This window comes from Sorex araneus, chromosome 1 (genome assembly GCF_027595985.1).
Source record: "Sorex araneus isolate mSorAra2 chromosome 1, mSorAra2.pri, whole genome shotgun sequence".
NCBI classification, from domain to species: domain Eukaryota; kingdom Metazoa; phylum Chordata; class Mammalia; order Eulipotyphla; family Soricidae; genus Sorex; species Sorex araneus.
The window spans coordinates 308,391,090-308,401,736 of NC_073302.1; the positions used below are offsets into that span (position 1 = coordinate 308,391,090).

Below are 10,647 nucleotides of genomic sequence, written 5' to 3' on the forward strand. Positions count from 1 at the left end.
TGCTGCTAGGGAACAAAATAAAAACTTTTAAAGGTGCTGTATACTTTCGACTTTGGCACATGATCTAAAACTTTTTTAATTTTTATTTTATTTTTATTTGGTTTTGAGCCACACCCAGTGATGCTCAGAGGTATCTCCTGCCTCTGCACTCAGGAATTATTTCTGATATTCTCAGGGGACCATACTGAATGCTAGGAATGGAATCCAGGTCAGCCACATACAAGGCAAATGTCCTACCTGCTATACTATTACTCAGGCCCTTTGAAAATGCTTAGAGAACAAAATTATACAAAGATTTAAAATTTAGAAACCAAAATAATATCTAATAATGAAAATGGGGTGTTGTTAGTCATGGATTTTACATTACAAAAATAGCTAGCTTACTTTTGAATCTTCAATTTCATGTTGGAATGTTAATGCTGAACAATTTTTTTCCTAAAATTTTCAGTGTAATCACTACAAAATGACACGTGCCATTATTAAATCTGTCTACTTGAAAATGTTCAAGATTTACAATGACTAATATCAACAACATTCTCGAGGAATGTTTCTCTTTACATTTAAAGATGTCATGGTTTAGTTGTGTTAGACCTGACATGAAGTGAATCATACTTTTCTGCTATTGCTTTCAGGGGACAATGGCAATGAGAAATTTACAAAACTTGATCTGTTATATAGACACTTTAACTTTACCCTAGTTAGAGTTGCAAAGAATAATTTTTAAATACTTTTCATTGGAAAAAATATCATTGTTTGATTTTCTCTAATTTGACTCTAGCTGATGCTCTGTTAGTTGCATTGTAAGAGTGTTGTTGAAAATCCAAAGAAATCAATGCTTCATTTTCCTTTTAATTTCCATATTTACCTTGTGGGGTAGGGTGGGGAGGACACTTTGGCACTGTTGGGGTGGGGCAGCAGGAGAGGCAGTTCAGCCCAGTGGCTTAAAGATGGTGGCTCAGACCCAGTGGTGCCAAGACACTTGTGCCACGCTGCATTGCTCAGGGTCCCCAAAGAGCCATATGGTGCCTGATCCAGCATGGGTCAGGTCCATGATAGCGATGAGCTCTAGTCACTATATTATTTTCCCCACTACCTTCAGTTATTTCTCCTGAGCAGTGTCATCTGTAGTTAAACAATTCTATAAATCAACTGGACATCATTTTGTAATTGTCAATGAGGAGAAATCCAATCATAGCAATTATTTCATATGTTTGAGATGAAATAGATCTATTTGAAGCAGGGTATTTTTGTGTTAGTGATTAAGGCTAGATTTCCAGCTCTCCTACTCCTGGAGAGAGTTCCTATAACATTCAGATGAAAAATAAAAAGAAGGCAAATACATGTGAAACAATATATGATCTCTTATAGCACTTAAATTTTCCAAGTTCTATGCGATTAATTTGAGCTAATAGTTCAGCAGGTCAATGCAGTATCACAGAAAATAGAACAGTGGATAAGGTGTTTCCCATCGACATGGCCAACCTAGGTTCAATCCCTGGCATCCAATTGAGCTTCCAAGACCGCTAAGAGTGATCCATGAGCACAGGATAAGTATAAACCCTGAGTACTGCCATGTGTGGCCCCAAAACCAAATTAAACAAAACAAAGAAGCTCAATACATTCTAGAAAATGGGAATGAGTACTTGTGTTGTGAGAACTAAATGTAGTAACACAATATAAATGAGACACATTGAGGATATCTGGCACACCAAAAGTATTGAAAAGTTCTGATTTGATGATAATGATGATTTCTGTCTTTTTATTTTTAAAAAAATAATACACAGCAAATACCTTCTATTGATGAACCAGAAGGAAAGTTTGAGAACTCTGCCTCCCTGGGGCCAGGAAATTAGTGTAGGGGATAAAGCACTTGCCTGGCAGGCAGCTGACCCAAATTTAAGTCTCAGCACTGTTTGGTCCCCTGACCATCACCAGTTGTCACTCCAAACACAGAGCCAGCAATAACCCCTGAGTGCTACTGGGTGTGGCCCCCAAACAAGAGAAATGTTAAAATAGAAAGTACAACATAAAGAGGTTCCAGTAAGAATGAAATATTAAAATGTTAACTTAACAATAGCAAATACCTTTCTCTCTCTCTCTTTCTCTCTCTCTTTTTTATGGTGATTTTCAGTATGTCAAACATATGCCCAAACATAAGGTATTTAATTTCATGTCATTAAAGACCAGTGAGGTCAGTAGCCTTGGCTGTCTTGACCCTATTCAGATGATGGAAATTTCATTATGGGAATTCTGAAACACTCAAGTGTAGCAAATACCTAGTGGACGGACCCAGGTCAGAACTCAGGTTTTCTGATTCTCAGATTCTCCTAAAAACTATGTCAGCCTTTATAAGTAAGAGGCACAAAGAAATATTATAAATAAAAGATGAAGGGCAGAGCATTTTCAAATGTGATAGGATACATTGTTTATAGAAAGTTTTACAGTTGGGAAAAAGTATATTCCTCAGGCATAACTGTATCACTTTACAGCTCTTGTAGGACATGACTAGGTAGAAGGAAACTGTCAGAGTCCTCTTTATTGCCTCTTCATTCTGAGTAATGGAAATTGTCAAAGAAGAATGAGAGAGCAAAGAAGTGGGTAGGAAAATTTAGTAATTAGCAAATTCTATTTGAAATAATATGTTCTACTCTTTCTTTCTTCTATGGGGCACCTTTTTAACTTGTCTTTCTTTTGATAATGCCAATTAAATAAGAAAAATGAAAGGACAATGACAGAAATGAGGAGGAAGTAGAATGCAAGATGCAAACTTGTCTGTGCCCATTTCCTGTTTTAATCAAGTGTAAGAATAAAAGGGAGTCTGTTTTGATATTAGTATCGTTTCTTGGAAGTCGCTACTTAAATCATGTTATTCATATAACACAAAATTCCTTTTTTATTTTATTTTTTTTCTTTTTGGCTCACACCTAGTGAGGAACAGGGGTTCCTCCTGGCTCTGCACTCAGGAATTACTGCTGGCAGTGCTCAGGGGACCACATGGGATGCTGGGATTTGAACCTGGATCGGCCACATGCAAGGCAAACCCCTACCCACTGTGCTATCACTCCAGCCCCAGCACAAAATTCTTGTTGTGAGTTTTTTTCAATCTAGTAAATTTTCTTCTAGGTCATCATACATATCAAAGAGACCACTGTTTTAAGAATGTTGAATTACTCTTTCATTATATTACTCCTCCTGGGGAGGACTTTCACTCTGCTTATCTACATAATTTCTCTCTTCTTATCTTAAATTCTTTCCCCTAAATATGTGACTCAAAACAATAAATTGATTTTCTTCTAGTTTACAAATTTTGCTGTGGCTGAATCAGGCAAAAATATTTCTCTGTGCATATGAAGATGTCAATAATTGCTGTTTGTGATGCATTTGAAGGAAGAACATATTTTTTTTTAGAGGAAACTATTAGGTATTATCATTTTTGGTATAAAAATCACTCAACTGAGAAATTGCTTCTCTGTTATCATAGTTCCATAATTCCTTTAATTCAGTTCATTATAAGAAAATAACCTACTTATAAAGCATCCAACATCTGAACTCATTTTGTTTATTTTGAGTCTTGGAAGACAAGCAATCAAACTGCTTTGAATTTTTTAAAAAGGAATAGAAAACCATGAGAGTAAATTCAGATAGTGAAAGTAATTAGTCACAAAATGTAACTGTAATGGGACAGAAGATGAGACTTGAAATGACCTATCTAAACATTCTTTAGACGTATGGCTCAGAATACTTTAGACTTTGCTGTTTGTGTTGCCATTTAAAATAGACCTTTTCTTAACATTGACTTGGGCAGGTTTCTAAAAAAATGACAATTCTTCATGACATTAAATTATCTGACTTATTTTTAAAACAAAATTTGCTATTAAAATTTCTCCCTAAGCAATGCGAGTAGAGATAACACTGGAAATCTCTTACAAAGAAATGAGATTTCCTCTTATTGTGAAGATAAAAACACTCCCTCTTAGTCACAGTAAGTTCAGGGAAAAATCAGTCATTTGATTGTTTGTTGGTTTAGGTGTGCCTTCCAAATTGGATGGCATTCACAGGTACTCAGGATATAAGAGAAGGACTTTCCCTAAACGGTGCCTAAATACTAAAATAATAGATTCCAGACTTTACATTTGGTCTTACTTAGTGAAAAAAAGTGGTACATTAAAGAGGAAATAACCTCTAAAATGGCTTTTGGATAGCTCATACAGAAATCAGTTAATAAAACCAATTCTAAAAAACCAAGCAGAATTTCAGTATTCTTAGCTAGATGACTCTATCAATCAACTAGCATTTTGGTTTTAAAATGAGCTAGAAGGAGCTCTACATGAAATTCATTTCTATAACACAAATAAGAGACCCACTGGCAGTGTGGAAATAGATCACCTTTAAAGAACAAGTCAGAAGCACAGATCTTTTCCAAATTATAACAGTCGGTTTCCTTCTTTAAGAGATCTCAGTGATTTAAACGTAGCTAATGTTTTTGGAAAACAACCTGAACACTCCTCATAAAACCAGACATTGAGTTCCCATTTGATCCAGCAATACCACTTCTGGGAATATACCTCAGGGATCCAAAGCACACAACAGGAACACCACCTGTATTTCTCTGTTCATTGCAGCATTATTCACAATAGCCAGAATCTGGAAATGGCCTTGATGCCCAAGAAAAGACAGGTAGGTAAAGAAGTTATGGTATATTCCGAGGATGCAAAAAGCACAGTAGAAATGACATCTGTACCTATATATTCATTGCATCACTGTTGACAATAGCCAAAATATGGAAACAACCTGATGCCCCAAAGCAGATGACTGGTTAAAGAAACTTGGTACATCTACACAATGAAATACTATGCAGCTTTTAGGAGAGATGAAATCATGAAATTTGCTTATAAATGGATAAACATGGAGAGTATCATGCTAAGTGAAATGAGTCAGAAAGAGAAGGACAGACATAGATGGACTGCACTCATTTGTGGAGTGTAGGGTAGCATCACATGAGGCTGACACCCAAGGACCATAGATACAAGGACCAGGGGGATTGCCCCATAGCTGAAAGACTGCTTCATGAGCAGAGGGGAGAAGGCAGATGGAATAGAGAAGGGATCACTAAGATAGTGATGGCTGGAGGAACCAGTTGGGATGGGAGATGTATGCTGAAAGTAGATAATGGACCAAAACATGATGACCTCTCAGTGTCTGTGTTGTAAGCTATAATGCCCAAAAGGAGAGAGAGAGTATGGGGAACATTGTCTGCCATAGAGGCAGGGGAGGGTGGGAAAGGGGGGAGGATATACCCGGGATATTGGTGGTGGGGAATGTGCACTGGTGGAGGGATGGGTGTTTGATCATTGTGATATTGTAACTCAAACATGAAAGCTTGTAACTATCTCATGGTAATTCAATAAAATTTAAAAAATAAAAAGAAAAAAAGAAGTTATAGTATATTTACACAGTAGAATACTACACAACTATTAGGGAAAATGAGATCATAAAATTTTCCATAAATGAATGGACCTGGAGAGAATCATGCTGAGTGAAATGAGTCAGAAGGAGAGGGTCAGATATACAATGCCTGCATTTATTTGTGGGATATAAAAGAAAACAGTGTGAATCTAATACCAAGGCCAGGGAGAATGGGTCAGGAGGGCTGGTCAATGGTTGGAAAGCACCAGAAGGATGTAGGCGTGGCGATTAATTAAGATAGAAGAGGGTCTATTATGACAACATTAGTTGGAAATGAACACTCTGGACAGAAACTGAGTGTTGAGAGTATGTAAAAGGATATTCATGATAGCCTTTCAGTGTCTGTAATGCAAAACCATAATGCCTAAAATGAGAGAGGAAGAGAAAGAGAGAGAAAGAGAAGAGAGATGCCTGCCAAAGAGGCAGATAGGTGGGGAGGGACTTGGAGGTGTGGGAGGGAAACTGGGGACACTGGTGCTGGGAAATTACACTGGTGGGGGATGGGTGTTGGAACATTGTATGACCTAAACTCAATAAATAACAGATTTGTAAATAAATTTATGTTGAAAATTATAAACATAAAAGTGACTGATGTTATGCTCATGTCCATTTGTTGCCAGAAAGGTTTAAGATGTAACACAGTGAGCATTTCTCCTCAGCATCCCCTGAAATTAGAAAATCTGAGAAAGTTCAAAAATAATTTCCCCCCAAAATAACAGCAACAAAAATCACCACCTAAAACATACGAGTGCAGACAGACTTGTTATAAAGTGTTATTATTAATAATGACATGTTTTTATTGATCAGCTTGAAGCAATAACATTTACTCCAATGACTAAATAATCTACTAGAAAGTAATTTTGTCCCCTACAGATGGTTCCGGAAAGCCTGGTGCCATGGAAAACGCACTTATTCATGAGCAGAAAGTCTGAATCCTGGGCTGCGTCCTTCATCCACTCATAAGAATACATGAAATCAATAAATGCAAGACTCTTTATTAAAACCAATGATGTTCTTTTATGTTGACAATCATAAATAATGATACAGAAAATAATTTTGTAACAAAAACTTCCCTAAAAGCTTTCAATTAAATCTAAAGAATGCACATAATTTTTTGAAGATAACCTCAAGATTTAATATATAGTATTTTAAATCTGATCACACATAGATATATATATCAGGATATATACATCAGGATATATATCACTTTATCACTGCATCACTGTCATCCCATTGCTCATTGATTTGCTTGAGTGGGCACCAGTAACATCTCCATTGTGAGACTTGTTGTTACTGTTTTTGGCATAGCGAATATGCCACGGGTAGCTTGCCAGGCTCTGCCGTGTGGGCAAGATACTCTCAGTAGCTTGCCGGGCTCTCTGAGAGGGGTGGAGGAATCGAACCCCAGTCGGCCATGTGCAAGACAAATGCCCTACCCACTGTGCAGAATATATATAGCAGCGTAAATGTTGAGATCAGGTTAAAGGGCAAAGTATGTTATGTGTAATGCCATCTAATGGCCTAACTTCAGTAGGTCTCATGATTACAGGGTGTAATCTAAGTGCTGCTCACAAGTTATTTTACTTAAGCATCTTGGTTCTGCTCTTAGATAGGATTAAAGTTGTTTATTTTCACTGTCTTAAAAATGTGATGAAAATCACATAAAACTCTCCAAGGGATATTGAGGAGAAATATAATGAATAAGTTGGTACTGAATGTGGGGGAAAAAAAGCTATTCTAAAGGAATATTTTATTGTTATAATTAAAAGAGGGCGAGAATTCTCCCATTTCAGATCAAGATGAAGAACAAAAATCAGATTTAACTTCCTGTTTGATACAACTGAAAAGAAAAAGCGGGGTGGGGGGCAAAGTATTAAATAATGGATGTCCAGACACTGGATACCTGCATGGTCCCACCTACAAAGCCACAGAAGTGAGGTCTGGAATGTCAGTTAAATGTATTTTAAATCCAGTCGGCTTACTCAAGCTAATATCTGACTCATCTCCTTCTGCCCCATCCCTAAGTATAACCAGTCACATTTTCCAAGGTGTGCTATGCCCCCAAACACTTGAGTTTGATCACCTGTAACTGAGGTGCTTCTGAGATGAGAGAAATCAGTCTTAGAATCAGAACAATCCCAGGCAAACCAGGATAAGTTTGTTACCTTCTTCCATATAGTCAGGTGAGAGCAACGTAAATATTCTTAGAGTTTGAATATAAACCTCCTTTTGATTAAATTCTAAGAAATGCCAAGTCAAAAACAAAAACTAAAAAAAAAATACTCAAAAATTACAGAAGCTGGCACTATAGCATAATGGCAAATAGAGCATTTGTCTTGCATGTGGTCAACCCTGGTTCAATCCTTGACACCCCATTTTGTCCTCAGAGACCTGCCAGGAGTGATCCCTGTGTAGAGCAGGAATGTGCCCCAAGCACAGCAAGGTGGGACCCCAAAATAAAAATAACAACAACAAGCAATGACAACCGAAAAAGAAATTACGGGCTGGGAAAAAAACTCAACAGGTTGGCATGCACTCTTGGAGTTCAGGAGCACTGTTATTTTGCTGCAACTATTGTTCCCCCGGGATCTCTGGAAGTGTCCTCCTTCAAAACAAATAAACAAACCAGGAAAATCAAGTTTCAAGATATGCAGTAATTTGATAGTAAGGAAAACTCATATAGGGGCTGGAGTGATAGCACAGCGGGTAGGGCGTTTGCCTTGCACGCAGCCAACCCAGGTTCAATTCCCAGCATCCCATATGGTCCCCCAAGCACTGACAGGAATAATTCCCGAGTGCAGAGCCAGGAGTAACTCCTGTGTGTGACTCAAAAACAAACAAACAAACAAAAAACCCATGCATGTAATGCTTTAACCTCATGAGTGCAGTTCAAGAAAATTAAAATCCAAAATTCATCTTTCATTCTGTTGTCTCAGCCAGAGGGAGTCTCAAGGAAGCTGGCATTTCTTCAGTAAATGCAGCTCCGGGGAACTTCTGGCTAGAATGAATGCAATTCTTTCAGGCCTTCAGAGGCTCAGTCCTGACACTCCTGAGGCCCACTTGTAAAGAATCCAAAATGTGACTGGGCTCACACAAGTTTCCATACGATAATCATAATCATCACCTCACACCCATGAAATTTAGAACATAAAGTTTCTGTCAGCCTCAAAAACAATTATCAAAAAAAGTCATGCCTCAGAAATGCTTTAAGTCTCTCTGACAAATATGTCACAGGATCTCATCCTTACTATGGCAATGACTGTTGCCAGGACCATTCTTGGATCTGTCCTAAGAGGGTCTATGGGCAAAGCTTTTCTTCATCTTTTCCAGAAGCCTGACCTCTAGATAGGTTACCTGGAGTCCAGCATCTGTGAAGAGGTGCCTATAAACCATGTTTCTTTAGCATGCCTGGGGGACTGGGAGGACGGCTGAGGGAAGTGAACACTATGGTGGGGTGGGGTAGTGACTGGAATGTCTTAGGCATGAAACCCACTTACTTTACTCTTAATATAAATCACAGTGCCTAAGCTCAGATAGAGAAGGGAACACCAAGTAAAGTGTGGTTGGAGGACCCGCTTGGGATGGGAGATGGGTGCTGAAAATAGACTATAGACTGAACACGATGGCCACTCAATACCTCTATTGCAAACCACAATACCCCAAAGGAGAGAGAGAACAAAAGGGAATGCCCTGCCACAGAGGTGGGGTGGTGGGGAGGGATGGAGTGTGGGGGGAGATGGGAGAAATACTCTGGGGTCATCGGTGGTGGAGAATGGGAACTGGTGGAGGGATGGGTCCTCAAGCATTGTATGACTGAAACACAAGCACGAAAATATGTAAATCTGTAACTGTACCCTCACAGTGATTCACTAATAAAAATGTAATAAACTAAAAATTAAAAAAAAATAAATCACAGTGCCTAAATTTTTAAATATTAAAATAATAAAGAGAAATGAAGAGAGGAGGAAGGAAGGAAGGGAGGAAGGAAGGAAGGAAGGAAGGAAGGAAGGAAGGAAGGAAGGAAGGAAGGAAGGAAGGAAGGAAGGAAGGAAGGAAAGAAGGAAGGAAGGAAGGAAGGAAGGAAGGAAGGAAGGAAGGAAGGAAGGAAGGAAGGAAGGAAGGAAGGAAGGAAGGAAGGAAGGAAGGAAGGAAGGAAGGAAGGAAGGAAGGAAGGAGAGAAGGAAGGAGGGAGGGAGGGAGATAAGGAGAAAGGGAGGGAGGGGTGGATGGAGGGAGGGAGGGAGGGAGGGAGTAATTGAATAAATGAAGGCAACGATGTCCAACAAAAAATAAACTCTAAGCACAGAATTGATGTCATAGTGAGATTATGTGATGGGGGTTGGAGCATGTCTAAAATATTCCAGTTGACTATGGTGAAAAGATATTGGCATTTTAGTGGTGGGAGTGGTGTGGTACTATTATACCTCTAGAATTTATAAGCATTTGTATAATTGTAAATTAATGTTACCTTAATAAAAAATAAATTCTTTAAAACTTAAAAAAAAAGATGCAGGGGACAGACGGACACAGAATTGTCTCTCTCATGTATGGGATATTGAAAGAGTTGGGAAATAGCAAGTTTCTAAAGGCAACACAAACTGAGAATTGGTCTTCTGTAGGAAGTCTAGTGCAGGTGAAGAATGGGGGTGTGAGAAGGGGGACAGATGTGGAGGGAAGTGGACACTGTTGGACAGTGTGATTCTGGGATGTATTATGCATGACACCTTTTTATTAAGGCCTTAATGAATCACATAAATCACTGTGTCTAAAATAAAAGATACATGTGAAAATTGCAAGAAAGGATCCTTTTCTGGTTCATAAGCATGTGGGTCATCACACATGTGTGTAATATGTGCCTCCCTTAAATCTTGTTACATACTTAGCACATTACCCATCTGACATGAAAAAGAAATGCAAGAGGGTCAGTTCGGTTATGTCCTTATTCATGGTGTCTTTCTTTCTTACTCATTACATTAAAATGGTTGCCCTATTCCATTAAAAAGATTGCCCTGTTCTTTCAAAACAGTTGCCCTATTCCATTAAAATGGTTGCTATTTTCATTTCCCCCTAAAACCAATGTGCCTTTTTCCCCAATGTCACCACCAACCTTCTCGCAATGCTTGCAAAGCCATTCCCATAGTGCTTGTTTTTGCTGTGTCTGTTGTCCCTGTTTAGGCCTTA

The 10,647-nt window shown here is 38.4% G+C and overlaps 1 non-coding gene across 1 annotated transcript; it reads left to right on the forward strand.

The window, feature by feature from the left end:
• Window positions 1-10,268: 10,268 nt before the first annotated feature.
• Window positions 10,269-10,367, forward strand: LOC129401042 (small nucleolar RNA U13). Its single transcript, XR_008628068.1, has one exon. It is a non-coding gene; the product is annotated as a small nucleolar RNA U13 (small nucleolar RNA).
• Window positions 10,368-10,647: the final 280 nt, after the last annotated feature.